Source organism: Xenopus laevis, chromosome 4L (assembly GCF_017654675.1).
Source record: "Xenopus laevis strain J_2021 chromosome 4L, Xenopus_laevis_v10.1, whole genome shotgun sequence".
Classification (NCBI taxonomy): Eukaryota; Metazoa; Chordata; class Amphibia; order Anura; family Pipidae; genus Xenopus; species Xenopus laevis.
In genome coordinates, this window is record NC_054377.1 from 71507098 (window position 1) to 71533910 (window position 26813).

General features: G+C 38.9%; 1 long non-coding RNA gene across 1 annotated transcript; it reads right to left on the bottom strand.

Moving 5' to 3' along the window:
• LOC108714173 lies at positions 1 to 26234 on the bottom strand. Its single transcript, XR_001935321.2, has 3 exons — positions 26053 to 26234; positions 5196 to 5313; positions 1 to 107 (listed from the first exon to the last, which is right to left on the bottom strand). It is a non-coding gene; the product is annotated as an uncharacterized LOC108714173 (long non-coding RNA).
• Positions 26235 to 26813: the final 579 nt, after the last annotated feature.

Here is a 26813-nt window from a genome sequence, read left to right on the forward strand (position 1 = left end):
GTTAGTTAAAAACTTTATTGGTGTGTGATATAAAAATGGTACATCATCTTTTACTTTAACTGATTGTAGTGCTGGTGCTTCCCTCTGTGTAGGTGAACGCCTGTTTTCTGAAAAAGAAAAAAAACAAGAAAAATGGTTACTTCGCAATGTACTTGAATATATTGTTGTAAACCAATAAAAAAGTTTTGAAAAAAAAAAAAAAGTGTCAGCACTATATTGGTTACATAAGGGAAAGGAATGAAAAAACATCCTATTAGGAGATTGCTGCATTTGAAGCAGAATAACTTCCACTCGCTTTTCTTGAACCAATAAGGTCACTCTGTAGTCCTCTTGAACTTACTTTTCGATGAAGGTTGGCTTTTAAACAAAATTGATACAAAATCTCAATGACTGGGTTCCTCTGTTATGGGGAAAACATAGCCATGAATCTGGTTGGCAGAACATATATATTATACTTTGGGTCTGGGGAAACCTGGACCTCAATTGAGAGTAAGGGAATAGTGTATGTGGGTTTGGTGTGCCTCCACCAAGATCAGGAAATACTAATTAACTGTATATTGGAATACAGGGTTAAAAATCTTATAATTATCATAAGCAGATTGCAGGAAGCAGTACAATAGAAAATATAAATGATCAAGTGAAGTTTAAAGTGCAATTTTAGATGATTTTTACCCAGAATGCAGCATATTTTCCCGCAGTTGTATCCATAAGTGGGAATTGCGCCCAACACAATTGTGACTGATGCATCAGAATGCAAACATATTTGGTCTGGATCATGTAATTGTGCCTACTGATCAGTCTGATGGCCATATTGACTCCCTGAACCCTGGAATTAGCTCCAACTTGAAGCTGCTGGATTTCTCTGTGTCAATGCATACAATTCAAAACTGGAGGCAGGGCAGATGCACTGGCGCTGAGCACAATTTTAGGGAAGTGTTTGGAGCTTCTTTGGAAACAAGTATCTTTAATGAATGGTGAATTTTTGTGAGGCAACAATTGTGGGTATGGTCATAAATGTGTCTTTAATTTAATTGTACTTTGTATTTATTTATATTTATTATTATATTGAACCCTTGTTTGTTTTATCAATTTATGGTTGTACTGCACATGTCTGCGTGCATAAGCAGCACTTTAAAAATAATAATAATATATATACTGTACATTCATATTATTTTGCTATAGTAGACACAATTCTGATATCAATAAGTAATAGTGATAACATCTCAGCATATACTGTATTAGCAGTAACATACAGTACAGTACATATGTTAGGTACCTTACAGCATAAACATTTTAACCAAAATTGCAATAATATAATAATAATTACACATTAAATAATGGCTCTAGTAGTGTTTGAGTAATGTTTCATTGCTGTATTAACAGACATGAATACTTGTGAACTGGTTCAACTGTAAAATGTTCCTTCTAGGAGTTAGACACTCATAAATTAATAATGTGCATATTAATAGTAAACTGAGTGCACCATATTCTACCAGGAAGACATAAAATATCCCCAAATGATGCTTCTTGGTCTTACATCACTGGCAGAAAATTCAGCTGACTCATCACAACAGAAAAATGTACAGAGGAAATGATTTCTAATTTAAGAGAGGTAAACTTTTCAAAATACTTCAGTGCTAGTAGTGTTTTTCTGGTTAGATGGGTTAGGTTACGGACAAAGAGAGAAGTCTGTAGGTTATTTAACACACCTGGCTAACAAAGGCCCCAGGTGTTTGAAGATGTTTGCAGGAAGGGCTAAGGCATAACCCGTGGTGGAATTATGAATAGGCTTTGTTCTACTCTACCGATCCTCAGTGCTACAAAGTTCAAACAACAAGAAACTGATACATCGGGCAAAATCAGGACCACTAAATGCCACCTGTGTACTAGAAATTGCTGTATTTATCAGGCCAAAACACTCCCATCTACACTCTTCAGGTATAATGGGCATTGCTTATGTGTTATTTCAATAACACATTCTTTGGGGCTAATTCACTAAAGGACTAAGCGCCTAACACTAGCGTTTATTCGCTAGCGTAGCGCATTTTCGTTAATTCGTCGATTCACTAACGCACACTGGCGTAAATTCGCTAGTGTTAAATTCGCCTGGCTGACTGACACGCGTATTTTTCTGAACGCTACCTTTTACGCTAGACTTCCTTCACCACCTCAGACCAGGCGAAGTGCAATAGAGTAGATAGGTATTGTTTCAAAAACCGCTGGCGTTTTTTCTTTTTTTATGGGTGATAGGCTGAAAAAGATTGAAATTTTTTTTGGGGCTACCCTCCTTCCCCCCTACATTTCCTAACTCATGGCACCTGAACTATACAGTGGGCACATGTGTAGGGCAAAATAAAAATTTTATTTGATGTTTTGAAGGTTTCACAGGCTTGTGTAGTGCTGCTACGTATACTTCCATTGTAAATTCAATTTGGCACCGTATGCAAATTAAGCATCGCTAGCGTAACTTCGCTTTGCCTGGCGAATAAACGCTAGTGCAACTTCACAACCTTTCGTTTCCCCTTAGCGCAACTTCAGATTTTAGTGAATTTGCGAAGCGCTGGGGAAAATTCACCTGGCGAAGTGCGGCGAAGCGGACGCTGGCGCAACTACGAATCTTAGTGAATTTGCCACTCAGTAACTTTTGCATATACAGAACAGAGTTTAAGAGATTCATTAGTACAGAATTTATAACAGTGAGGGGCACATTTACTTAGCTTGAGTGAATGAATAGAAGAAAAAATACTTTGAATTTCGAACATTTTTTTTGGCTACTTCGACCATCGAATTGGCTGCTTCGACCTTCAGCTATGACTTTGACTTTGAATCGAACGATTCAAACTATAAATCGTTGGACTATTCGACCATTTGATAGTCGAAGTACTGTCTCTTTAAAAAAAACTTCGACCACCTACTTCGCCACCTAAAACCTACCGAGGTACAATGTTAGCCTATGGGGAAGGTCCCCATAGGCTCTCCTGCCAATTTGGCGATCGAAGGATAATCGTTCGATCAATGGATTAAAATCCTTCGAATCGTTCGATCGAACGATTTTTCCTACGATCGATCGAATGAATGAAATGCGGTAAATCCTTCGACGTCGATATTCGAAGTCAAAGGATTTTACTTCGACCCATAGTAAATGTGCCCCCCGGTGTATTGGTGTACAACAATCCAAACTGGGACATCCCAGTTATTTATATTTTATTATAGTTAATAAACACTTATCTCAATGTTAGAAAAATTGCATACATGGGTAACAAAAAAAACGGTGTTGGTACAAATGCCCCTCAACATGACATTGTAGAAGAGACATTGTTTGCAATGGATTTGTGAAGCATACCCTGATATACTTGTTTGTAGATAACAAGTTGTCTAATTCTTGGCAGTGTCATTCTGTGGCTACTAAAGCAAATAAAGTTCTGTCTTGCATAAAAAAGGGCATTAACTCAAGGGATGAAAACATAATTATGCCTCTTTTTTAGGTCCCTGGTAAGGCCTCATCTAGAGTATGTGGTGCAGATTTGGACTCCAGTCCTTAAGAGGGATATAAATGAGCTGGAGAGAGTGCAGAGACGTGCAACTAAATTGGTAAGAGGGATGGAAGACTTAAATTATGAGGGTAGACTGTCAAGGTTGGGGTTGTTTTCTCTGGAAAAAAGGCGCTTGTGAGGTGACATGATTACACTTTACAAGTACATTAGAGGACAGTATAGAGAAATAGCAGGGGACCTTTTTACCCATAAAGTGAATCACTGTACCAGAGGCCACCCCTTTAGACTAGAAGAAAATAACTTTCATTTGAAGCAACGTAGGGGGTTCTTCACAGTCAGGACAGTGAGGTTGTGGAATGCACTGCCGGGTGATGTTGTGATGGCTGATTCAGTTAATGCCTTTAAGAGTAGCTTGGATGATTTTTGGGACAGACAGAATATCAAAGGCTATTGTGATACTAAACTCTATAGTTAGTATAGGCATGGGTATATATAAATGATGTGAAAGTATGGAGGGGTGTGTGTGTATGTATGGATGTGGGGTTGGACTTGATGGACTTTGTCTTTTTTCAACCCGATTTAACTATGTAACTATGTAACTATGATGTTGTTGTGATTTTATATTTAAAAATATTAATGACCAAATAAAGCTGTTTTATTAGCTCATGGTTATTTTCTAAGGATTGCCATGGCGTAGTTGAATACACTAATTCTGATTGAACAGCTTTCGGACATGGAACTCTGACTACAGTAAACTGATATGTCTCATATTCAGCTTTTTAGAATAAACAGCTCAGAATTCCTTAGTACATGTTTGTTCCTCCAGTGTCAATGTTAATAAATGTTGTAACCCATTATAAACTATTACAATTATATAAATATCCTGTTACATGCATGCATTACTAAATATAGCATGTAGAATGGGATTTCTGTAGTTGAAACTTGTTATATACTGTAGATCCTGCAGTCCTTGAACTGTACATGAGCATACAGTAGTCCCTTAGGAATGAATAAATATGGCCGAAATACAAATGGTGAATACAGTCTTACAAAATAACTTGCTCTCCAGCACATCCTTCTCCAGGGATCTTCTGCTCCCCAAAATGTGAGGCCTGAGGCATTGCTTGGCAACATCAAAGAAGGCTGATGCCTAGCATAACTACATTTGGCATACTATACTAAAAGTATCACATTACTCTTTTTACTTTATAGCCTGCAGCAGCCTGAAATACTTTAGGCATCATTTAGTGTTCTACACTGGAATTACAAACATTGCAGGATATATAAAAAGCCTTGAAATTAATTGGTCTATTGATGCTTTCTTCCTGGTGTGATATAGTGTTTTCCAATGAAATCACATAAATACTAAAACATGCTTATCTTTTTTTAGGCACAGTTACATTTGAGAAAATGCGATAATGGACAGTAAATGTGCAGAGTCCCCTTCTCTTCAAAAAAGAAATATATTTTCCTTTTTACTTCTTCTTTCTGAGTAATGATGAGAAAAGCTAACTCTTTTCTTTCGCAATTAACAAGGCAATCAGAAAAAATACAAACAGACCCACATTGACATCCATTATCATTAATGGAAAACTATACCTTTAGGATAATGGCATGTGGTACAGTGGGCAACAAATCACCTGAAAATGCAACCCCCCTCCACTGACATTTGAATCACTGCAAGTAAATGATACTACTCACGGTGATTGGCTTAATCATAGGGAAATGCCTTCCTTTGCAAATTTTAGCGAAAGGGATCTATTTTCATGCATCTTTTACCCTGAACCGTCGATGGTCTGTGAGCTCCCTGAGAGATAGCCTGAAAAGAAATAATATAGGTTCTCATTGTAACAGGTAGAAATGTTAAAGAAAAAGACACATCGCTGTCCATTCATTGGCTGATGTAATTTAGCGTATATGCACAGGGGCATGAGACAAGGTGAGAATCTTGCCTCAGGTGGCAGCACCCCTGGGGCAGCAAACCCCACTCCTGAGAGGGGTGTCATTGGCTAAAATATACTTTACTTGACAAAATTCTCTCTACAATTGATAATAGAATTATTGTTAACAATTTCTTTGGTTTTAAACTTTTTGCCATTGATATTGTTATTTTTTGTAATTGGGCACGTGGTACCTTTACATTTGGACTACATTTGTCCTTTTCCCTCCTCCTCCTCCTTTTTTGATTGGTGGCTCAGCCTTTAAATCATGTTTGTAAATGTTTAAGCCTATGATTAAGTGTCCTAGTGACACAAAACGCGTCAGGCAATAGATGATTGTATAAATAAAATATAAATTTTTTAACTACATACTTTGGTCTGATCTATACATGAGTTACCAGTGTGCCCTGCACTTACATTTACTTTTTGCTTACGGATTGTTCACTCTCTTGAGCTGAGGGCCTAGGGCTGGAGCACCTGGGCCACGTTTCTATTTTGGTAAAAGATTCTACAAGAATGATGTTGTCTTATACTTAAAATGTTTTTGGTCATTGGCTAAACAGCCTCAGGTTGGCCCTAGGTGCCTGATCACTTCTGTATATGCATGCCTTGGGTGTCTCATATAGGTCAGAGGGCAGACTTTAATACATGGAAGTTTTGTATATGGAATTATCCAGTAGCACATACTACTAGAAAAGTATGATTTTCATGGAAAGGGTATAGTATTTCCATGGCATATGTGAGACCTGAATTGTTCAAGTTTCCATTTAACTGAAAGGATCTTTAAAAATAGGAGGTATTTTCCTCTCTACAACAGAAACATTACATCTTCTAGTAGAGCATTAGCAACCTGTACTCAAAGGTTCCCCTTCCTCTATGCATCAATAGGTGCAGCACACAGGTGCGCAAATCACGCTCACAGCGAACACGAGGAGCTCTCATGTCTTCTCTGGGGTCTTCTTGCAGCCCACTAGACAGGATGGGAATCTGTTGGATGTCTATGGTTTTGTTTTGCTTGTGTTTTTTCCCCCCTGTAATGTTTATTGCAGAGACTGAATAATTCAGAATAATCTACAGATTTTATTTACATTCCATGTTTGTTATGGTATTGGTAACGCAATAGATTTAGATCAGAAGCCTTGATACACAATTTTCAATGGTTGCTAGCTACTGTTGATAGAAAATGTACTTGCACATTGTTTACTTGAAATGCCTTACTTAAAACAGTGAGACTTAAAGGACAAGGGAAGTGTAAAATAGAATAAGGCTAGAAATGCTGTATTTTGTATACTAAACATAAACATAAACTTGCTGCACCACAAGCCTAATCAAACAAATGTTTTGTGCTTTCAAAGTTGGCCACAGGGGGCTGCCATCTTGTAACTTTGTTAAACATCTTTGCAAGACAAGACTGTGCACATTAATTAACAATCCACAGGTGCTACCAGCTTATCACATTAGTTCATCAACGGCTTGGTTGCTATAACTCATTATTGTAGTAACAACTATATTTAGAAATTGCTGTTCAAGCGCTCACCAAGCCGGCGATGTGGTTTGGGTGTCTCTACCCCGAACCCGTTGCTCAATCGTATACACTTCTAAGGATCAGAAGCACTCACCGCTCGTTGTCTGAGGCCCGGGTGCTGCGCCCTGAACCCGTAGCTTAAGGGGAAATACTTAAATCGACTCCACCACAGGCGCGCACTCCAACAACTTCTCAGACCCAGCGTGAGATCAAAAAGGTAAGTCTTTATTTCACATTAAAAACACCCAACGCGTTTCGTGTGTCTCCACACATAATCATAGGTAAAAAACATTGAAACCCCCCCTCTTTAAAAAGAAAATGAATTTCACATCACTAGTGACGAAATTCCTCTTGCTCCAACCTTAACCCTTACTGTTATATATATATAGTGAAATTTAGACTGTTGCATTCTCATTGGAAATTTAGAAGCATTTCATATTGTTTTTTTTTACCTTTTTTCAATGTTCTTACCAAACTTCTATTGCTTCGTTTCCTATGTTTGTTACACTTACTTAAATGTGTCACTCAATTTGTTACTTTTAAATGTTTCATTCCTATTTGTTGCTCATATTTATTTTATTTGTTACATTTGGATGAACCCTCTGTTAAGGCTTACTTGTTCTCTATTAAGCATATAACTTTTTATCATCTTATTTAACATTTATATTTATCCTCACTCTTTCTAAATTAGGACACATCTAAGTCAACAAAGAAACTAAATTAAGTTAAAGTAATAATGTTGACTCAACATTATTACTTTAACTTAATTTAGTTTCTTTTACCAATTCTCATATAAATTACATTTGATTTTGCAGCTAGTTGTTTTATGAAGTAGATAACCCTGTTTTTATTCTTAATTTTTGAAATTTCTTATAAACAAAAGGAATTTTTTCCTAGATAAAACAGTTTACATCCCATCTAACGTTTAATCCCTTCGGCTCCCTTGTTTCTAGATTAAAGATCCATTTTACCTCAGTTTGTAAAACCTTTTCATTCTGTCACCTCCCCTGCTTGATTTTTCTATATTTTCTATTCCCTGTATACGCAGGAAGGTGGGATCCCCCCCATTGCACTCCACAAAATGTTTGAACACTGTAGTTGTTTCGCTTTTTGAAGTGATTTGGTAAATATGTTCTTGCATCCTATTTTTCAATGGTCGTGCCGTACATCCTACATATTGTACTTCACATTTTGTACATGTCCGTAGGTATACTACAAATTTTGTATTGCAATTAATAAAAGTGTTTACATTATATACTTTTTTTGTGACAGTACCCTTCGTTTGAAGCCAGTTAGTTTGTGATTTTACTGGCTTAAACTCACTAGGTGCTAATGTTTTTCCTAGGGTGGGCGCACTCTTACTGACAAATTCACAGCCTTCTTTCAGAATCTCTTTTAATTTCTCATCATTATATAATATTGGTAGATGTTTATTAATTATTCGTTTAATTTTTGTATATTGCGCACTGTATGTAGTTATAAAGAATGGTTTACCTCTCTTTATTTTATTTTTATCTCCCTTACTATTTCCGTCCTTAAAATAATGTATTTCTATCTTTTTGTAAAGCTTCATTAAATGCTGTTTCTAATATTTGTAATAAATATCCTCTCTCTATAAATTGATCCTGTAACATAAAAGGACTGTGTCAAAAATTCCCCATCGGTGTTACAGTTGCATCTCAAATGCACAAATTGTCCCTTAGAGACTCCTCTGAACACATGATCTGGGTGGCACGATTCTGCATGCAACAGAGAATTTCCTGCACATTTCTTCCTATGAACTGTCATTTCTACCCGTTGCCCTTTTGATGATAATTCTAAGTCCAAAAATACAATTTTTTCTTTATTATATGAACTTGTGAATTTTAATTGTAGATCATTTAAATTCAGTGTTTCAATAAATTTTTGATAATTAACCCCTTCACCATTCCATACCAATATTAAATCATCTATATAGCGCTTATATATCACTATATCCTTTGTGTTTTGTGTATTACCACCATAGATGTGTACCTCTTCCCACCACCCCATGTAGAGGTTGGCATACGTGGGGGCATATTTTGCCCCCATTGAGGTCCCACATCTCTGGAGGTAATAAGTATCATTAAATTTAAAGTAATTGTGCTTCAACAAATATTCTATGGCCTCCATGATAAAATTTTGTGTGTGTACATCATAATTACTATATTTTTGTAAGTGATAATTAATTGCAATCAAACCTTTGTCGTGGGGAATTGGTAAAAGAAACTAAATTAAGTTAAAGTAATAATGTTGACTTAGATGTGTCCTAATTTAGAAAGAGTAACGATAAATATAAATGTTAAATAAGATGATAGAAAGTTATATGCTTAATAGAGAACAAGTAAGCCTTAACAGAAGGTTCATCCAAATGTAACAAATAAAATAAATATGAGCAACAAATAGGAAAGGAATGAAACATTTAAAAGTAACAAATTGAGTGACACATTTAATTAAGTGTAGCAAACATAGGAAACAAAGGAATAGAAGTTTGGTAAGAACTAAGGTAAAAAAACAATATGAAATGCTTCTAAATTTCCAATGAGAATGCGCAGTCTAAATTTCACTATATTTATAACAGTAAGGGTTAAGGTTGGAGCAAGAGGAAATTCGTCACTAGTGACGTGAAATTAATTTTCTTTTTAAAGAGGGGGGTTTCAATGTTTTTTACCTATGATTACGTGTGTAGACACACGAAACGCGTTGGGTGTTATTAATGTGAAATAAAGACTTACCTTTTTGATCTTACGCTGCATCTGAGAAGTTGTTGGAGTGCGCGCCTGTGGTGGAGTCGATTGAAGACTGTGCACATGCTCAATGTGGTCTGGGCTGCTTAGGGATCGTCATAAATTATCAATACAGGACAAACTTTAGTTCTGCATGGCTGGGAAGTAAGGCGGGGGCTCCCCCTGCTGTTCATAAGTATGTTTCCCTGCAGAGCAGTTAGGGACCATCTGACAATTCCTATCCACAGCAGTAAATGAAGGGAGAATTTCACTGCATACAGTCAGGTTTCTTATAAAAACGGTACACATTTTCTAATTAAAGTATATTGGAGATAGATTTATTTTTCATTAAAGAAAGTAAAAATGGGATTTTATATTTTTGCCTTTACATGGCCTTTAAGCATCTGCTATAACATGCATTAATTGTGTAAATGTCTGTTACTATTTGTGTCAGGGTAACCATATCATTTTCTTAATTTGGTGTTTGCTCTTTGAAGGGCTGAACCATCAGATCACAACAGCTGCTTTGTACATGACATATACAGGAAAAGAACACACACAATGCATGCATGCACAAAAAAGCAATGTAATTCACTGTCATATGCCCCAGGACAACAACTGTTAAAGACATAGATGAAGAATATTATCCACCTCATGTACTTCCTGGACCATATGGACTCTCCACAGAAAGATTTAGTTGGTTAGGTGGTAGCGACAGACAACCAAGGCAGCAAAAGAGCCCTGATTACCCCTGGAATTATCCATAGCAAAATAGCACTGTTTTACCATTTTGTAATCACATAGAAGAAAAGATATCAAAGATTAAATTATTAAACATTTTTATATTTTACAACATTTCTTCTGTAGTAAATATTACTTGCCCTGGTGGTCCAGTGGTGCGGCTGGGTCTGCCTGCCTCGACCCAGCCTGTACTGATTACGATTCTGTTTCCTGTTTTGTACCGTGACCCTCGGCCCAAAAGACTCTGCTACCAGCCGTGCCCCTTTGCTAGCCAGAACATCTCGCCTTGTACCCCTCGTAAAGCCCAGGTGGCACCCAAGTAAGCTGAGGGCTCCTCCCGAAGCCCAACGGTGGTCACACTACTGGTGAAGCCGAGCCGAGACCAGGGTACTTGGCATTTGTTCTGGTATTGGGTGCCGGCCGTGACATTTATGAAAACATTTCATAGCTTTTCACACGGAAAAAATATACTTGTTTCAGTTATCAACAATATTCCCAAATTGCCTCATTTGTTTTTCCACCAAAGGGTGTTTTTTCAGTGTTTTTAAGTGTCGAAAATATCTTTATATCCCATGGTCAGTAACTTGAAATTATGTTAGTTAAGGTGAAAAGTTATGAAAATACTTTCACATGGTGGAAAATTTGAATGAATATAAGTCTAAAGCTGGCCATAGATGCATAGATCCTCGAACGATCAGACTTCCACATCTCCCGACCTGCCACTAACGTTCAGTTTAAATAAAGTAGTAAAAGAACAGATCAGCCGATGTTCTGCCCCTGACAGCAATCGTGCGATATCTATGTCCGACAAAGCTGGTGACAGTAATACATGCAGAGATATTATCGGCAGCCGACAGGAATCTTTTAACCTGTCCGATTGTCCAAACGACATATCTCCATGGGACGAAAAATGTCGGGGCTCTCCACACACGGTGTGAAAATCATACGATCTTTGCGTCTATGGCCCAGCTTAAGGGAAACTCACCCATCTTTATACCTGGGAGAAAATGGTGTAAAAGAATGATCAGTTTGCACTGTTTCATTGGTAATGAAAAAGTGAAAAAAGGATTCTTTCTTCTCAATACATCTGCCCCATTAAAGGAAGTGTTAACCTTTAAAATAAAGGAAATTGTTTATAGTGCTATTCTAACCACTTAATTTACATTATTATTTGAAGATTCCAAGATATTAAGAATAATGTATATTGCTAATACAATAAATTATGTACCAAGAGGGTCACCTACTGATCAGTCTTCGGAATGTGACGCAGTCTGCAGAACTTTCCATATGACAGAAAGAAAACTTCTGACTAATGGATCAGGGTCAGAAAACTATCCAGCAAGTGGCGTTATTGGTTCAAGATTCATTACTGTATATTAGCAATATAATATAATTTTTTTAATATCTTGGAATCTTAAAAAAAATTATTTAATGGAAATTGCAAAAGTGCTCTGGGTCTGTATGGATGCTACAAGTGCATGCAAATTATGGCAATGACTAACATTTTATAGCTGCTTGAAGTCTCTTATCCAGCTCTCTTAGAGAATTTAGGACAGAATGTGAGCTGAGTTTCATCTGAAGTTCATGTCACACAAGTTTTACAAAGGCAAAATGATCTGTTATTTTTAGAGTAATAATACAAACAACACATGGGGATTTCGGGAACACAGGTATATGATCTACTAATACAGCTTACACATTTAACAGTTAATTATGTTCATTTTATACACAAAATAATTCTATAAGGGTAATTTACTTATACACGAACAGCATGTAAAGTGCAAATCCAGATGTAATGTGGATAACCAAATTTCTGCCTATGCATTTTTCAGTGCCATTACTGCCGAACACAGTGTTTTGTTCACCATAATTGAATAAGTCAAAACGAACACAATTGCGCATGTTTGTTAGACGCACACACAGAGGCTCTGGCATTTGTCACTAAAATGGTATTTGCGTGTGATTCTTTGGCTGCAAGTCTGTTATACCTATTGGCACAGACTGCTCTAGAAACTCTAGAACACATTCAGGGTAGCGTTTGCTCCAGGGTTCCCTTCTATCAATAGCCAAAGTTTTTGTAATGCTAATCTGGGCTATCCAGACCACAGATAATTAATGTCCAGCTAATGGTAATCAGCATGGGTTACATTGGACTCACACATCAGGATCTGGGCCTTTGCTAAGTGGAAGTCTCTGAAATAGGTGTAGTGTAAATATAACACACACTACTGTATAGCAAAGATAGGAAAGATATTGGACGCCAGGAGGTTCTTTTGATGAAAACAAACGGATGGTTTATTGTACAAGCAACAATTGCAGTTGACTACAGGTTTACTCACGTATGAGGATGGTGTAACGATCACAAAGGAGGGCAGATAGAGGAGGATGATACAGCAATTACAGATGTCACTCCCATAAGTCAAATAGTCAAGGGTACATCAATACCCTCAGGCAGATACACCTTTAAGTGCTCTGGATCCCATCCAGTGGAGTGGTTAGGGAGAAGAATTCTAGCCTAACACCCTATCCGCTGTGGTCCCTTCACTAAAGGTATACAAGGAAGCCTTGTGGGAAGCTACTCCCTGCTATTATCCTTGATGGAGCACACAACTGCTCTTTCTGTATAAACTGTCTATCTTACTGTCCTAAAGAGTCTATTAATTAAACTACCCTGTGCTTGTTAACCTTGTTCAAAGGGTTTCCTGGTCCCCAACTTAATCTCTAACGGTACAGGTCCCTTTAGGGTGGTGGCTTTACTGGGCCTTGGCGTACCCAGGCTCAATGAGCACAACCAGTAGGTAAGGACACCAGCAGCCAAAGAGGAAGATCCACCCCTTTCCAAGCACTATATGGAAGTGTGGCAGGAAGTGGTTATTACACCCTTTGGCCAATAACTGATAGGTGAAATACTGAAATGGATACAAAGGATTTTGCCTAGTAACTAAGGAAAAGGAAGGGTAGGGATTAAAGCCATAGGGGCATAGTAAAACCTATGGGCCCCTACATTTTCATAATGAAGAAACCATTCAGCACAACTGTGCAGAAGTGTAAATGCTAAGCACAACAAGGTGGAATAGTTAACAAGAACCGTTATTGAATTGCACCAATAGAAAGCTTTGTTCCCATCTGAGCTCAGACGCACTTGCACTTGAGTTTGTACATGAGCTCTTGTATTTTAATGGATAGCTCGAGTAAGTGGAAACTTGATATAAGTCTAAAATATCAACTGTGGCCAGTGCTTTCAGCTTCTGTATGAAATGCTAAAACAGTCTCTAATTAGACGGGTATAAATATTTGCAATACATTGAGTTTATGATACCACAGTTCTTCGCCAGTAATAACAGCACACTGGGATGTGATGAGTCTGAAAGGCAAATGTTTTTGGCGTGTGGCATAGAGGTACATTTGTTTCAGAAGTAAACCTCAGCGTAACTGTGGAATATTTGTTCATTTACCGTAAGTAATGGAAGAAAGCAGAGGAAGTTCGGCAGCTTGTCCCTTTCACCCTTTAGCTAGAAACCACACAACCCCTTATTAAATCTACATGTCTTTAACATGAAATAAACTTTAAAACAAAATAAAATCTAGTATGGCGATAAAGTGATATTTAGACATTAAAACCAAGTAATAACATTCTGAACAGGATGTTGAAGGGGTGGTTCACCTTTAAGTTAACTTTTGTATGTTAAATAATGGCTGGTTCTAAGCTAATTTTCAAATGGGGGTCACTGACCCCATCTAAAAACAAATGCTCTGTAAGGGTACAAATGTATTGTTATTGCTACTTTTTATTACTCATCTTTCTATTTAGGCTCTCTCCTATTCATATTCCAATATCGTATTCAAATCAATGCATGGTTGCTAGGGTAATTTGGAACCTAGCAACCAGATTGCTGAAATTGAAATCAGGAGAGCTGCTGTATAAAAAGCTAAATAACTTAAAAACCACAAATAATAAAGAATGAAAACCAATTGCAAATTGACTCGGAATTTCACTCGCCATGTCATACTAAAAGTTAACTCAAAGGCGAACAATCCCTTTAAGTTGGAAGTAGCTTCTTAACACAGTAAAACTGGATTGGAGCACTAAACCATCCATCATTTCATTTCAGTCAGGGCATGTGGAATATATATTTGCATAACAACTGGATATTCTCCAGTTTTCTAACCTGCATTAAGTACTACGTTGTTCTAACTTGTTATCATATAATTTCCATGTTTTATATAGTAATTGTCACCCCAGTAATAATGTTAGCTATTTCAATCTACTGCCTCCAGCATCCCCAGCAGCCATTTCTGATGCCAGGTTGTGGCCTTTTATAACTGAAACTTGTGACATTCGGGGTTTTCTGGATTTTAGACAAATTAACCCCGGATGTCCAGGGTTGCTGAACCAATCTGCATTGGGTAAAAATCAAGTTACTATTGGCGTTGCCCACATTAACTGACCCTCATAAACAAAACATAAAACTTAATAAAATAATACAATAAAAACTGGGTAAATAGATAGGCTGTGCAAAAAAAAATGTTTCTAATATAGTTAGTTAGCCAAAAATGTAATGTTTAAAGGCTGGAGTGATTTGATGTATAACATGTCAGTCAGAACACTACTTCCTGCTTTTCAGCTCTCTTGGTTTACACTGACTGGTTACCCTGGTTACCAGGCAGTAACCAATGAGAGACTTGAGGGGGGGGGCACATGTGTCATATCTGTTGCTTTTGAATCTGAGCTGAATGCTAAGGATCTGTTCACTTCAGCCTTTATATATTACATTTTTGGCTAAATAAATATATTAGAAACATTTTTTATTTTGCACAGCCTATCTATTTATACAGTTTTTATTTTCACACTGAACTATTCCTTTAAGACCAGTTGTATATTGAAAGGAATGTGCCATTCCACAGCATCAGAAAACATGTTGCAATGGAAAAACTATATACATAGGGATTTTTTAAGGGTCTTGGCATATGGTCTATTTATCTATTTACATGACTCCTCTAGCAGCCAATGCTGGGTACAAGAGGACCTACCCATCTGACCATTACCATTCTAGCATTCTATAATATTGCAAACAATTCAGCAATGCAAACTGTTTTGCAAGGCACTTCTGCAGTATGCAATATTTCTTTACAGATTTGTGTACACCAATGTAACTATACATTTATTATTCTGATGGTTGCAGTTGCCCACTTCCCCACTTCCCTTTACAACTGCACACTGTTTTTTTAAATAGAATAAGTATGCACCTGGACTCCACTCTTTTTTAATTAACTTCTGATGAGTTCAAGTGAGAATTTTTGTTCCAAGTGAAGATAAAAGTTGCATTGTTCTAATGATGTAAGATTAAATTCTTAGGGATTCCTTCTTTTGACAACAGGTCCTCTGCATCATATCATAATCTTTGCCTTGATCTTGAACATTTGCTCTCTGAACACACAGTTGGGTTTGTTGCTTTGTTTCTATCCATAGCTGCACTTCTATTTCATAAAATGCTTTGGTCTATGTCTAAAGACAGTTTGACCTCAATTTTGTTAGATTCCTTTCTTGTGTTATCTTTTTTTCTACAGAAGGTCGGACCTTGAATTTGCATAATTAACTGCTTGTGTTTGATTATTTTTTTGCAGAACACCATTTTTGCTTAAATTTTAAATGTATTTTAGCTTCCATGATTTAATAACTATGATCTAACTGAAATTATATTCTATACTGGTCTTATTTTAACAATAAGTGGAGCACGCTGTGTAAACCTTTGCATAAGAAACTGTCAGAGTAAGGAAAAAAGACTATCACAATCTATAAACATAAACATTTTGGGCAAAGTCTCACATTTCACCTCAAAGTCATTTCTAAAGTTTATGGAAAAAGGGGTCCCAAACAAACTAACAGTCCTACAATAGTAGTGCATAGTCATGCCTAAATCTAAGGTGCAGACTTTAGTTTCTTAGTAGCAACTGAACTAAAATATGTTTTTGTCTCTTTGAAGACAAGTTGCAGTATCTAGGACTAGGTAGTTATTGTTGCTGCACAAACAGGAGAAGACAGAAATAGTATGACTTATCTATTTGATGTGGATTCTTGAACATGGGTTTAACTGTTGATTTTGATTAAGGCCCCAAATAAAGTGCAAAACTTTTTCAGAACACACTGTATTTTTACAACAGTAAAGCTCTTCAACAGAACATCTCCAACACATTTATTTTCCCACATCTGTTGCCCATCATCATGCCTTCTTTAATTCCAAAAGAATTTTATGAGCATTCCTCGTGTCTGGTTTAATGTATTTACTGAAATCTGCATTCTGATCAAATGGTTCCATTCAACAAAATTCAAGGAGTCACTATGAATAAAAGAGTAACACTGCTAAAGAGAGCATTTTAAAGTTACAAAGGCACACACCTGCACAAAGCTACATGAACAACATCAGAAATAAAACATTTTCCTCTTTTCCTTTAGTGACAGAAGCAAAATAATAAAATATATGGGATATGGGAGTATAGTGCATGTTTACAGTGGCTTTAAAACCATGAAATGTGTTTATAGGGTCTATATCAAGTCTTTCAGAAATGTTTTTTTCATTTGCTTTAAATCTAAAACTGCTGGCTGTAGGATGATGGGTTACCACTGGCATACAACTGTTGTACATCTTGTAATGTGCACAAGCACTCTGAAAAAAGTGCTACAGATTTAACTAGTAAAATTAACTGAACTTTTTTTCATGTGTTTCGTGATACAGTAATTCACATTTCTCAGGTGTTCTGGTACAGCACTGGCTACTTTACTTCTTGCACTTTAATATACAACTGCCCAGACTTAGCCAAACACTAATTCCTTCAAAGGTGGCATGAAACAAAACTGGAAATCTGATACTACTCCTGATACAGCACCAATGGTACACTGGGTGTCTCAAAAAGTTTGCAGTAGACAATAATAATTAACATTTATATGTTCTACTTTGTATTTATATATTCCCCTTTACATTGTGCAATGGAAAATATGTTCTATCCCCATTTGCCCAATTACATATAAAAGGTTAGGCTGTGCCAATCAAGTTGGTTGGGTAATTTCAGAAGGGAAAGACGGAGGTACATACTGTCTCTGTAATTTCTGTATCAACAGACACCTACTGGTGTCAGTATTATTGGTACCATAGACACCTATGGTACCAGTATTAAATGTATGTTGTCCAATGCAAAGAGTCTGACTGGTAAAATGGGAGAGCTTGAGGTGCTGTGCTGTAGGGAAAATATGATCTGATTAGTGTAGCCGAAACATGGCTGAATGAGTCGCATGAATGGGCAGTAAATAACAGCGGCTATACTTTGTTTCGGAGGGACAGAGGCAATAGAAAATTAGGAGGGGTATGTCTGTTAGTTAGGCAGGATTTAAAAGCTTATATAAAGAAGGAGGTTATGTTAGAAAATGAGAGGGCAGAAGACGTATGGGTGGAGTTCTTTACCAATTGTAAAGAGTCAAGCAAATTAATTGTAGGGGTATGCTATAGACCCCCAAATGTAAGTGTGGAGGAGGAGGCTAAGCTCCTGATGCAAATAGAAAAGGCTGCTAGTTTGGGTAAAGTAATAAGAATGGTGGGTTTTAATTACCCAGATATTGACTGGAGCAACAGTACTGGCTGAACAGTTAATGGGAACAATGATGCATGACAATTTTATGGCACAGGTTGTTGAGGAGCCAACCAGAAAAAATGCTATTCTGGATCTAGTAAGCTCAAATGACCTAGAACTTATAGCAAAAAAACATATACACTATACACTGGAGCAACAAAAACCATGAATTTCGGAAAAGTTAATTTACAATCTCCGGAACTGTCAGATCTGTCAATGTATAGCTACATACAATGCAACATTTATACTACTCTCAATTTCATAATACTCCACCCCTAATAAAACAAACAACAGTAGACACTATAATACACTCACCAGGGAAAATGTAATAAAATTACCTGGTGGTCTAGTGGTGCGGCGGCGTGGACGGCCGCCACGCCGCCGCGCTCCTGTTCCGGCCTCCAGCGCCGGCGCCATCTTGGTTCTCTAGGGCGCGCGCGGTGCGCCTGCGCGCCTCTTAAAGGTACAGGCGCGCAGGCGCGATTACGCCAGCGCGCATTGGCGCACGTTTTGGCGTGAAATTTGGAGGTATTTAAGGCCCATTCTTACTCCCAGCCAGTGCCCGTGATAGAATCTTGATTCTGGTGGTTCCTGAAGCCTTGTGCTGTCTGTTCCTGTGAAACTTGTATCTGTTATTCCGGTTTTGATCCCTGCCTGTTCCTGACTATTCTGATATCCGAATCCTGACTGTTGCCTGCATCTCGACTACTCTTCTGCCTGACCCCATCTGTTTGATTACCCGGTTTGACCCTTGCCTGCCTGACGATTTTTGATATCTGCCTGCCTCGACCCTGCCTGTCTGACAATTCTCTTGCCTGCTCCATTTGTACTGTGACCTTCAGCCCAAAAAACTATCTACGTGCCGTGCCCCTCTGCTAGCCAGAACATCTCGCCTTGTACCCCTCGTTAAGTCCAGGTGGCACCCAAGTAAGCTGAGGGCTCCTCCCGAAGCCCAACGGTGGTCACACTACTGGTGAAGCCGAGCCGAGACCAGGGTACTTGGCACCTGTTCTGGTATTGGGTGCTGGCCGTGACATTATCACGGGCCCTGGAGGACGATGGTCATGAAGCTGCTGCTGCCTCTGCTACACCTCAAACTTCCACTGAGATGTTGCTCACTACCTTGCTGCAACGTATGGAGGAGCAAGAGCAAAAACAGAATTATTTGCTTCAAGGGTTCCACAATCTGACCCGCCAGTTGGGGCCTTCGCAGCAGCTGCCTAATCCTGTTCCTGCACCTCCTGTGGGTTCTTCTGCCAGTTGGGGTAACTCATAAACTCATAAACTCTAAACCCCATGAACCCAAGATTGTGTTCCCCGAAAGGTTCAGTGGGGATCGCCCTAAATTTTTTGTTTTCAAAGAGGCTTGTAAGCTGTACCTTAGTTTCTTTCCTCATTCTTTTCAATCTGATGAGGAGAAAGTAAGGTTCATAATGACCTTGCTTTTGGGTGACCCCCAAATTTGGGCCCTCAGGCTGCCTTCTTCAGACCCTGCTCGTTATTCCCTAGACACCTTCTTTAACAGCATGGCCATTCTTTACGATGACCTGGATCGTGCATCATCTGCCGATACCGCGATTCGTAAGTTGCGCCAAGGGAAAAGGGATGCGGAGGTGTACTGCACCGAATTCCGCTGGTGGGCAGTGGAAACTGGGTGGAATGATTTGGCTCTAAGGAGTCAATTCCGGTTGGGGTTATCTGATTCTGTAAAGGATAGTCTGGTTAATTACCCCCCTGCCTTCTAACCTGGATGGTCTCATGTCCCTCGCCATCCAGGTAGATAGAAGGCAAAGGGAGAGAAGGGGTGAGAGGAGTACAAACTTCTCTGGGGTTACCAATATAAGATCCAATGTGGTGACCAATGTAAAATCTCCTAACCCCTTTGTGCCTCTGCCTCAGGAGGAGCCTATGCAATTAGGCATATCCCACCTAACTCCTGAGGAAAAGGCACGCAGGCATTCCATGGGTCTCTGTATGTACTGTGGTGAGAAGGGACATTTTCTGAACCAATGTTCTAAGAGGCCGGGAAACTCCGAAGCCTAAATGGAGAAGGGGAGCTCGATTTGGGTGCAGGAGTTTCCTCTCCCCAATCTGCCTCTAAAGTCTTGTTACCAGTTAAACTAACTTGGCCTACGGGCTCTGTTAAACTGTTCGCATTTGTGGACTCAGGGGCGGAGGGTAATTTTCTGGATACTGCTTTTGCAGCTAAATTCTGTATCCCTGTAGTTCCTCTAAGTGCCCCCATGAGAATAATGGCAGTGGACAGAAGACCCTAATGGTCAGGTGTAATCTCTAAGGAGATGGTAACTCTTTCCATGTGTGTTAATAACTTGCATTGTGAGGAGATAACTTTTTACCTCATAGAGGGTGCTTCCTCTCCTCTTATTTTGGAGTTACCGTGGCTCCAGAGGCATAACCCTCTGATTGACTGGGTCTCAAGGGAGGTGGTTCAATGGGGTACTATGTGTGGTGGGGTATGTTTCCCCTCTGTAGTTGCAACTACTTCACTTGAAGGGTTACCTGCTGCATATGCAGAATTCGCTGATGTCTTCTCTAAAAAGGCAGCAGAAACCTTACCCCCACACCGGCAGTATGACTGCCCAATAGATCTGGTCCCTGGGTCAACTGTTCCTCGTGGTAGAACCTATCCTCTTTCATTGCCCGAAGCCCAGGCAATGAAAGAGTATATAAAAGAGAACCTAGAAAGGGGTTTCATCAGACCTTCTAGTTCCCCTGCGGGGGCGGGCTTCTTTTTCGTTGGGAAAAAAGATGGTGGTCTTCACCCCTGTATTGATTATAGGGGGCTCAAAAAGATTACCATAAAAAATCGCTATCCTCTCCCTCTAATTTCTAAACTTTTCGATCAAGTTAAAAATGCAAAAGTCTTTACCAAGCTTGATCTTAGGGGGGCTTATAACTTGATTCGAATCAGGGAAGGGGATGAGTGGAAAACAGCGTTCAACACCAGGGATGGCCACTACGAGTATTTGGTAATGCCATTCGGTCTTTGTAACGCCCCCGCAGTGTTCCAGGAATTTGTCAATGACATCTTTCGGGACCTGCTGGGGATATTCGTAGTGGTCTATCTTGATGACATTCTTATTTTCTCTTCTAATCTGGTTGAACACAGGAATCATGTTTGTGATGTCTTACGTAGACTAAGAGAAAATAATCTGTATGCAAAACTTGAGAAGTGTACTTTCGAAGTTACCTCTGTTAAATTTTTGGGTTTTAACATTTCTAACAGGGGTCTTGAGATGGATCCAGGGAAGGCGAGAGCAGTCCTGGAGTGGACCCAACCCCTTTCTTTACGAGCAGCCCAAAGATTCCTTGGTTTTGCAAATTATTACCGCCAATTCATCAAGAATTTTTCCCTGGGAGTTGCCTCAATCACTAACTTGACCAAAAAGGGTGCTGACCCTAGTATTTGGCCCCCAGAAGCAGTTCGAGCTTTTGAACGCCTCAAACAAGAGTTCAGTTCTGCCCCTATTTTGCAGCATCCAGATACTGCTTTACCATTCATTGTGGAGGTAGATGCCTCTGAAGTGAGTGCTGGGGCAGTCCTTTCCCAAAGGCACCCCATTACCAACAAGTTACATCCCTGCGCCTTTTTTTCTAGGAAGTTTTCGCCTGCAGAGGCAAACTATGATATTGGGAACAGGGAATTGTTGGCTATCAAGTGGGCCTTTGAGGAATGGCGGCATCTACTTGAAGGTGCTAAACATATGGTAACCGTATATACAGACCATAAAAACCTGCTTTACATAGAATCGGCCACACGGCTAAACCCTAGGCAAGCTAGATGGGCATTGTTCTTCACCAGGTTTAATTTTTCTTTAACATATAGGCCTGGATCTAAAAACATCAAAGCTGATGCACGCTCTAGGAGTTTTGAATCTACCTCCTCTGACTCTAGTGAGTGCATCCCCATCATTCCTAGGGAGTTGATTGTAGCCGCATTGGATTCTGACCTCTCCACTTTGTTGTCCCCTGTCCAATCTTCTGCTCCAGCAGATGCTCCCGCTGGGAGAATGTTTGTGCCTGAGGAGCTGAGGGAACAAGTTCTTGAAGAGGTTCATAACTCCAAAATGGCTGGGCATCCTAGCATTGCCAAAACTATTTCTTTGTTAGCCCGTCATGTGTGGTGGCCTTCTTTTAAACAGGATGCTAAGGTTTTCGTAAATTCTTGTCCAATTTGTCAAAGGTCAAAAACCTCTCGTCAATTGTCACAAGGTTTGTTAAATCCGTTACCAATCCCTGAGAGGCCATGGTCCCATCTTTCGATGGATTTCATTGTAGATCTGCTTCCCTCTCAGGGTAAAACTGTAATTTGGGTGGTGGTGGATAGGTTTAGTAAAATGAGCCATTTTGTTTCCCTTCCTCACCTCCCTTCTGCCAAAACCTTAGCCGATCTGTTTATCTCTCATATTTTCAGGTTACATGGGTTTCCTGTTAACATTGTGTCTGACAGAGGTGTTCAGTTTGTCTTGAAGTTTTGGAGAGCTTTCTGCTCTTTAGTTGGTATTGATTTATCCTTCTCAACTGCTTACCATCCCCAAACCAACGGACAAACTGAAAGAGTGAATCAATCCCTGGAGCAATATCTCAGGTGTTATGTATCTGATAACCAGTCCTCTTGCGGAATTGTTGCCCTGGGCAGAGTTTGCCTACAATAATGCCACTCACTCCTCTTCTAGGGAGTCTCCTTTCTTTGTTTCTTTTTCTGGCTGCTCAGTGCAGAGAAAAGAGAGACTTTCCAGTACAAATGAGGGACCTCAGGTTGAGCTGTCAAAAGAGGGACTGTCCCTCTGAAAAAGGGACAGTTGGGAGGTATGTGTGCACATGATCAGTCCCAAGTCTCTGGCTAAAGCTATTATGTAGTAGTTGAACTATAGGTAAGCACATTATTAAGAGACTACTACAAGCTAATTGGTGCAAGATTACAGCTAGGAGGAGACATTGGAGTCTAATTATCATATACAAAACTTATAACTGTCTCTGAGAGTCAGGCAAAGCAGCCAGACAAGCACAGTAACTTCTGGTACATTTAATACAACATGGCAGGTGGGTGTGCTTTTAAAGATATTAAAAATGCCTATGACAGAGCAGTAAGTTTAGATAGGGAAACCCTTCTACACTATAAGCCCAAAACCAAATCCAAAACAGGACATGATGCTTCGCAAACAAAGGTGCGTTTTTGCACCACTTTCAGCAAGGATGCCAATTCAATTAAGAGTAGTGTGCGTAAACATTGGGGGATCTTATTACAAGACCCAGTTCTGAGAAAAACTTTGGACAAAACTCCTAGTTTTGTTTTCAGAAAGGGCAAAAGTATAGCCACGCATATATCTAAAAGCTTATATTCTTCCAAAACCAAGGAAACTGAACCTTCTTGGATTAAATTTAAAGGTGTGTACAAGTGTGGAAGAACGAGGTGTAAAACCTGTTTGAGTGTGACACCATCTAAAATATTTTCAAGTTCCGTGACAGGGGCTAATTATACGATAAATAGATATTTCAACTGTATGTCTAAGGGAGTCATATATTTAATTACATGTGAGTGCAAATCCCAATATGTGGGTAAGACTACCCGTATGGCAAGCACCCGTTTCTTGGAACATCTGTCGGCGGTGGATAGAAAGGATTTTAGATCCGCAGTGGCTAAACATATAGTTGAGAAACATGATGGTTATGCAAGGGTTAATTTCCAAGTCATAGATAAGCCAGTGCGAGACGTTAGAGGGGGAGATTATGAAACCAAATTAAGTAGGCTGGAGACCTTCTGGATATATCATTTGAAAACCACTGAGGATTATGGGGGCCTGAATAGGGAGTGTGAGCTCTCGTGCTTTTGTATTTAATGTTATTAATGGCATATTTATATATCCTTAGAATATTTGGCATTATTTAAATTAATATTTTATATAATCATATATTGCCTTATTATAGTACTTATATTTGTACTTTCTCTCCCTCCCTTTTATTCTAACCGTAGGAGGTAGTGATATGTTTTGTCATGTTTAACCCCTTTTGTGGATTTTTGTAACAAATTTTTCATTTAGTGCATTTTCCTAGAATGTTTTTAACTTGTGGGTTTCTTATTAAGGGTTAATTTAATTGATGATTCTAATTAGGTTAAAGGGGTTTGTTGCACTATTTAAGGGCATTATGGGAAGTTGTTCGTTTATGCTTCTGATGAAGTAGCGTTGAAGCTACGAAACGCGTTAAGCATGGACTGCGTTTGATGCACTGTTGGTGATTTACTATCATGTAAAATGTTTAATCTTCAATAAAATGAAAATTTATTAATCTTCGACCTGGCTTGGTGCTCCGTGGATCAGAGACTTTTATTGATACAATTTGTTACGCTCTATCCGGAGGCGTGTCGGCGTTGTTAGCACAGCCTAATCTGTTGGTCGGAGCCTGCTCTCTGGAGTTAGGGTGAGTGCTCTCCTTACGTGCTACTAAATGGCAGGTGGGTGTGGCCTGTCCCATTATTGCTCTCAGCTTAGACAGGAAGAGGAACAGGAGTGAGTCATAAGATAATGGCAAAACAGCAGGAATGCCCTTAACCAAAATGGCCACACAAGCAGGTTACTACAATAAGAATAGCCATATCACCTAAAATGATCATATTTATATAAGTTTTGCATACTTTTCTTTCTCTACAATCATTAAAAGTGCAGCATTATATTTCTCAGCCATTTGTAAAAACTTCTATTTATGAACCTGTAGTGTTTAACAGCAGCTCTTTTAGGAAAGGTTTGTTCATGTTTATTACTATGCAGCACAGGGGACATTAGAGGGTGCCCTCTATAGCAGGTCAGATACTTTGCCTTAGCCATGTGGAGCAGAGCTGGCCACTTCTCATCTTGTTTGTATATGGCAATAAGCTTTGTTCTTATTGGTTCAGGAATGTGAATGACAGTGTTGCTTCACAGAATGGTTATTTTATCTGTTTTGTGAAACAAAACTGTCATTTTGTGGAAAGAATGAATCCTGTGCTATAAAATCTTGCTTTCTGTCGCAGATATCTATGTAGTCATTCAAATCTAGCTTGACATGCACTAGTTAGTTACACTATTATATATTATGTCCAACTTTGTTTTTTCATAATTCATTCTGTAAGTAACTTTGCACATAAGTGTGTCCGTTACATGGAGGTTATACATTTGTGAGACAGATTGCTTGTTAAACTGTACAGAATGAAGTTTGTGATATAATGACATCCTTTTGTGCACTAACCAGATTTTGTTTTCATTCTTTAATAGAAATAAGTCTTTTGTATATTTTTTTTCTCTGTGTATGGTCACAAATACTTATATACCATGAGAGACATTCATTCTGTGTATTAGGGATAGTTTTGTATACAGAATGTATTTGGGACAAACGGCACCCCATACGCCTGCAGTGCTTCCCTTGTGCTGGGCACAGTTTCATGCCACCTTTATGGCGGCTGCCTCCACAATTGAGGCAGTGTGCATTATATGTACTGTCAGTCAGCTTGTGTACATGAACAGGGACCTCACTCCCTCCTGAAGGGGGCAGCATATTCCTGGCCTCCAACAAAGCCATTTCCATTTGGCACCCCAGCTCCACAGCTTTTTGTAAAGTAAGTGTATCTGGTTCCATAAGCAACCTCTCTCTAAGTTTAGCATTTGTAGTTTTTTCAATAAGTTGGTCTCTAATCATTTCATCAAGGGACCAAATTTGCATGGGACTGCTCTGCAACATAGTGACGTATAAGTTCCCCTTCAGCCTGACAGTGCCTGCAAAACTGAACTCTGGCCACTAAAGCATTTGGGGCAGGTTTAAAGTAATTCTCCAGAGCATGTACTGTGGCAGTGTATGAGGAATCTGCTCCCAGAGTTGTGAAAATGCGGTATGCTTCAGGGCCCAGGGAGTGAAGTAACAGGGCCCTTTGCCTCTCAGGGGAGGTCTCATCCAGGCCAAATGCCAGTAAATAGATAGAAAACTGTTCATACCAGAGATCCCAAGACACTGCAGGCTGTCCTGGGTGCTGCAGAAACTTTTCAGGGGGATGCACAGAGGGTTCAGATGTCCTTGTCGCCATTGTTATATCTCAGTAATGCAGACAGGCTGTTATCAGTTCACCATCTTTATTATATACTATCACACACACAGAGAGACTAGCTTCCCAGTCTCCTCCCACTATTCCTAAGGCTGCAACATTCTAATATCCTTCAAAGGTAATTAACTTTATAAAACTTAACACAGCTTATGCAAATACAGAACACACAGACATTTTTTATTATTTTATACAGTCTGTTATTGGAATTCCACAGGATTTGGAACTGGAACCTGAAGAAACTGTTACGTAAAAGTGAAACCCTTTGAATATGCCCACTGCTATGCAATAAACCCTTTCAGCATCAATAATAATTTACAGTTCATTAGTAATACATTTTACTTTGTAAAGAAATGGTTTAATAGTCTGGCCATTCATTCTTTAAGTCCATAAAGAATAGCCTTCCCCTTTAAAATACTTATATAGTATGTATAATTATAAAATGGTATTTTTTTTTCTTGGCCTTTACCACCAAATGAAAAGGTGCTTGAAATTCCTGACATTCCTTTCTATTTAGCAGCATGTTTACTTTTAATCACTTGGTTATTAGGATTAGCACTAGTCATTGCTTCAAGCTCATTTAGTGAAAGCAAATGACCTCCTACAGACTCAAGCCTACATTCTTTTGCAGACAGAAATGACCTTCGTTACAAATCC